Here is a 6,341-nt window from a genome sequence, read left to right on the forward strand (position 1 = left end):
GAATTTATGTACACATAATATACACTATTTGTGTGTTTTAGAATGTGTGTAAACAGTTGAAGGCTTACATACAATATAACATTACTTATTTGCAAATTGGTTTGTGTTTCTATAGTGCTTTTGTAGACAATTGTCAACTCTGCTTAATAAGCCAGAAAAGAAAAGTATCATCCATGTACTACAAAAATATATATTGTTTTTTTGGATATGAATTTTGATACTACAATTACTGAAATTTTATGGGGCCTCCGTATATAAGACAAAGTGCTATGATTTCACGTTATTATTACTTCTTCTAGAAAGCTTTCCTTTTGGTTTGTTTTCAGAATTTATCTCCTCAGGAGTACTAAAATCATGAATATTGATAAACAAGCAAACTGAACGGTCGGAATCAAATTATATGAACAAATCTTACAAACAACCTACATTGCATTGTGATAATAGTATGTACATAAGAATATTCAATTATAACTTGAGTCTCATTGAATGACGATGATAATAAAATGCTGATATATGTTATATTTTCTCAGTATTTAAGCAAGATAAAATGTAGTGTGTAAAAGGAAATAATTATCTATCGGTACTTCTATAGGTATAGGTGTGTGTATTGTAAGGGAAATAGTTAAAGAACTATATCCCTTTCATACATTTGATAACATAATCGTTTCCCCTTTATTACCTTGATTATAATTGTGTAATATGAGCTCGTATATTAGTGCTTGAATTAAAACTAAATGATTTTATTAACATGTGATATGTTGAAGATCTTAAGAATTTCTATTTGTTTGTGTGACAAATGGTTTCACACTACATAGTGCTAGGAGAAGAAGCTTTATTTGTCATCTTGATGTACCAAAAGTAGTTCGAGTCTTCAACATATTAAAGTTGATCCCGAAAGTCGATATTCCCATCAGTACAGTCGATCATTATGATCATCCACCAATTGAATGTGGATGGATGAATGTAAGCCAATCGTTATCAAAAATCAAGAATCTAAATAGGTTGGTTATCGTTTACAAACGAAATCGGGTTGCATGTTCAAGGGTTAGATATGAAAGACTCGTTCTACCTTTGACGCACCTAGAATCTTTCTTATTCCAGTGTTTTATTCTTCTGACTTCTTTTATAAGCACAGGAGTAGGGTCAAACTGAGATATATTTTATGTTTTATCTGTGATACAACACGTTATATATAGTTAAAATTAATTAGCTGTACTAAGCTGTAAATATAATCACAGTACATTAGTTTGGCAAAGCAAACAAAATGTTGAGGTAAAGAATTTTCGTACATGTAACGGAAGCATGATCATGTCATGCCTTTCTTGATACATAACAATAGCGTGTGTGATTATACATTAAATGGATCACTAATTAACAAATATTTTCTAATTGCGAAAAGTGGCACTATATCAGGATTTTGTCTTATATTTCTTTCCTCACTCCATTAATAGATATTATGAATAGTCTACTATAGATTTTGTGTTTGTGTTTGTCTGATTTCTTATAAGTGATGGACTTAAATTATATTTTTAATGCTATCAGATTTATTTGTCAAGAGAGTTTGACTCGATTAGATACACGGGGCGACTGTAAGACTCTGAAAACATATGTTATGTAATAGGGCAAATAAAATGGTTTCCGTAGCAATTGAGTGCAAATTTTGGCGATGAAACAATGCGTGTGCTTAAAGGTATTCAGTGTCAAAAATAACTTATTTTTCTTCAGGCTTATCAACTATGTTTTCATTTTTACTTACTAAACCTGTGTATGCGTCTAGAGACTAGTATACGCGTGCTCATCAATCTTATTTAGCCGTCTTAATCCCAAGTACAAACTTTTCCAGATGCATCCTTAAACTGCAGAAGTTGATCTTTTTAAAATAAATGTATGTTCTGTTGCCAGCTGAGTATTTCTGACTGACATCAAAATTATTTTACTGACAGTGTCAGTATTATGTGCCTGACTAATCTATCTATAAGTGTATAACCCTAAGTTATATTTAGTCAATTTGTACGTAGTCAAATTATTTTCGATGATATGGTTTAATAAGAAAGATTACATCTATATCATTTATGCTATTTGTTTTCTTAATATAAACTATTTCCGGTTTGTTATATTATTTAACTAGAACAAATTACTATTGAACTTTCACCAACCTTCCCTTTAAAATACCTTTCGAATTTTCTCTTGATGAACAGTAACCCAAACGTTATTTAATGTATAACTGATTAGTGTATGTGGATTCCATAGAATATACCTTATGCAAGTCCTCTCTTGCCAACCAAGATGAGAAACTTTTAGCCCAGTGTATTATTATAGTCCGGGAATCAATACAACACACGAGTTGACATTGTGAGTAATCTAAAATCTACCCAAACAGTATGTATTCTCCTGTAGTAATCAGTCAGAAGACTTTAAACTTTATAATATTGTACTTTAGTACATTATATTTGTAAATAACTAATGCTAGGTTAGTTCTAAACTAATGAAATATTTTCCAGGCGTATCTTGTGATACCCAGAATGTTGTCGTACCTTGTACTTTTCAGTATAGGTATGTAATGAGAATTTATTTGGTTTCCTGTATCAATGTATATAACCATTGTTTGATTAGTGATTAGAAACATGTATATGTGATAGAAATGATAATTTATTAAATTGTTAACCAATCTGTTGCAACTAATATTTTCTTATATCTAGCATGACACATGCTTTCTTGCACGAATCTCGTACACCATGACTATATGTCTATAGACATTTAATAATAAAACATTCGAAGCCCCCTAGAATACGAAGATTAGTACTGCTTCTATGTTCGCCAGACTTAAGCTCCATCTCCAACCCCAAAAATTACACACCTTAAGTAATCCTAAACAGTAGACACGAAATATGATAAAGAATTGAGTTTTGGTGGGGTGGTGTTGGGAGTTTTTAGTGAGTGTGTTGTAGGTATGTTGAAATTGAATTGTAGGTATGGTGTGCAGATACCTCATGCATTCAGGCATGTGCATCAAAGAAAGTTTGCACGCATACACATGGTGGCACTAATCAACCCACAGGCCTAATCCACACAAATATAGGCCTGCTATTTATACCACCGATAATCATCTTCACTACATCAGTCAGGTATGCTAATTATATAGAAGTCATACAGAGGTCAGAAGATTGGTCGATAAATAACCGTCTGGATTTATTCATCTTGGCATTAACTGTAGTCTCTTACAACCAGAATAATATTCCAGCACACGCTTCGTATGGCCAGATCTGAGGGTGTCCAAGAAATGCAGCAAACCCCAGCTAATTCCTAGGAGGTTTGATTATACACAATTTTAAATCCATAAATATCAAATATCACTATCCTTTTTTTCAAAGCCAAACTAATAAACTCTAGCTGCTTTCTTATTGAAAACATAAAACTAAGAAACTAGCCAAACTGCCACCTATAGGAAAAGACTATTCAACTTTACTTAAATTTACTCATGATAAGTGATACCAATTAACCATGTCCAACTCCAGCAGACAACATTATATAGAAAAGGCAAACATCGCATACACCAACTGAGCAACAATAAAATAAATATAGAGGTAATTTACACTCTAGTGAATATTACAACACCACACTAATTTCATTTTCTGCCTCAAAGAAAGGCTTTCAAGAAACGTTTGAAATCGCATGCTGGATATTACCGGTAACCCTATAACACGAAAAGAAATTGTGTTAACTCCATGCTTTACACCAAGGTGATAATATTTCTGAATGGTGGCTACCACGAAACATCAAAGAACTGAATTCAGGTAAAGCTTGATTATATCATTTCAGAATATCAAAAAAACAACATAGATCGATTCTGTGTTCAAATTTACATCCGAGCAATTATTTATAATAAGCTCGTCTTACACTCTCTTTTCTTTAATATTCAACTATGGTGTTAGTATCTTAATTCTATGCTAATGTTGAAGTGTACAAATAAAATGGTTTATTTGTACAAGTATGGTTTAATTAGCACATTATTAACTAATAATCACTTTAAGTCACATTTCACTGCTTCTATTCCTTTACTTTATCTTTCTCTGTCTCTGAGTTCTCTTCAGATTATCTTTTCCTAGCTCTGAACTCTTTTTGAATAGTGTTTTCTGGTTGGCAACTTTGTCATTCAGTATTAGTTTTGTGAGACTGATGGTATTGGTGTAGGGAAATATATTTATAATTTACATTGAATCTTCTTCAATGTTGTAATGGATAGTATAGTTTAGTGTTTTTTCCTTGTTTTATATTATTTCAATATATTCTTGGGATTTGGATTGATCTTGTTCAAGATCCTTCACCTCTGGTTAGGTACTTTCCCTCCCATTGGTTTATTAGTTTAAAACCCCTGTACAAGGGGTTTTGTTGTATGTTAATAATAAACATCTAGTCCATAGAACCCTCGGTGTGGTTATTTCTACTCTTAATCCCCACCTGACAACACTAACATCGGTGTTAAACTCTAACAAGGAACGCTAACACTCATTGAAAGAAAAAAACGTTTACAAGCACTTTTCATTCATGGTTGTTACAGGTAAGGGGAAATAACTACAGTTTGTTGTCCATTGTGGAAGACTGACTCACTCCACAAAAACATTTTATGCAAATGATTGTATACGAATGTAGTCTAGGGTATTTTTACAAATCTCTCCTTTTTGCATGTAGTCTAGGGTATTTTTACAAATCTCTCCTTTTTGCATGCCTATTTTTGAGTAATTTTTGGTCTAGATTTGGAATTTGATGTCTGAAATTGCATTATCTTTAATATTTGGTGAGATGATTGAGAGACTTAAAGGCGGAAGGATGTGAACTGCCAAACTCAAGCGGACGAGTAAAAAATTTTTCATGGTCATCATATATTGATTTTTTAGGAGACATAAAGGATTCGTCTAGTCGGGCTTTCATTCGACATATTGGAAAGCTTTCAACGAGATTTCTGGAAAAAAAACAGAAGGTTGAATTTCGTGTTTTAACATGGGAAGAGATAGCAAATAGAAAGAGCTCAGAGGGACAAAGACTGGAAATTCATTTGCCATCTGTTTCCACGTTATCTGGACTCACTCCACTAATTCATTTGCCACATAATTAGGGTTAGCTCAGGAAAGGCTTAAAGCTTGTTCCAAGCTATGGTTTCCGCACATGAAATGAAAGAGCACTTCGTTGCGCATCTGCTCAACACAAAATGGTCCGGAAAAAAGAACCTCACAGGGGTTTAAATGGGCCCGAAACAATTTATACCCCAGTGGCTCTAAAGGGGTTAAAGTGGACGATTTGGTTTCAGCTAGGGTTAGGCCAGTCTAGACTTCACAGACCTCTTTCGTATGCTTAACATGATAGAAAAGACAGTGTTTGCCTTAGCAGAAAAAGAATTTTTCAAAAAGATTAGACAGGGAGTCGAACCAGGGACCTCAAAGTTGCCCGGCAAGTGCGCGAACCACTGGGCCACCAAGACTTAGGGTTAGTGAGGGTTAAGCCTAGTGTTAAGGTTGGGGTTAAGCCTAGTTTTGAAAAATCCATTAGGGTTAGCTCAGGAAAGGCTTAAAGCTTGTTCCAAGCTATGGTTTCCGCACATGAAATGAAAGAGCACTTCGTTGCGCATCTGCTCAACACAAAATGATCCGGAAAAAAGAACCTCACAGGGGTTTAAATGGGCCCGAAACAATTTATACCCCAGTTGCTCTAAAGGGGTTAAAGTGGACGATTTGGTTTCAGCTAGGGTTAGGCCAGTCTAGACTTCACAGACCTCTTTCGTATGCTTAACATGATAGAAAAGACAGTGTTTGCCTTAGCAAAAAAAGAATTTTTCAAAAAGCTTAGACAGGGAGTCGAACCAGGGACCTCAAAGTTGCCCGGCAAGTGCGCGAACCACTGGGCCACCAAGACTTAGGGTTAGTGAGAGTTAAGCCTAGTGTTAAGGTTGGGGTTAAGCCTAGTTTTGAAAAATCAATTAGGGTTAGCTCAGGAAAGGCTTAAAGCTTGTTCCAAGCTATGGTTTCCGCACATGAAATGAAAGAGCACTTCGTTGCGCATCTGCTCAACACAAAATGATCCGGAAAAAAGAACCTCACAGGGGTTTAAATGGGCCCGAAACAATTTATACCCCAGTGGCTCTAAAGGGGTTAAAGTGGACGATTTGGTTTCAGCTAGGGTTAGGCCAGTCTAGACTTCACAGACCTCTTTCGTATGCTTAACATGATAGAAAAGACAGTGTTTGCCTTAGCAAAAAAAGAATTTTTCAAAAAGCTTAGACAGGGAGTCGAACCAGGGACCTCAAAGTTGCCCGGCAAGTGCGCGAACCACTGGGCCACCAAGACTTA

This window comes from Lottia gigantea (assembly GCF_000327385.1).
Source record: "Lottia gigantea unplaced genomic scaffold LOTGIsca_131, whole genome shotgun sequence".
NCBI classification, from domain to species: domain Eukaryota; kingdom Metazoa; phylum Mollusca; class Gastropoda; family Lottiidae; genus Lottia; species Lottia gigantea.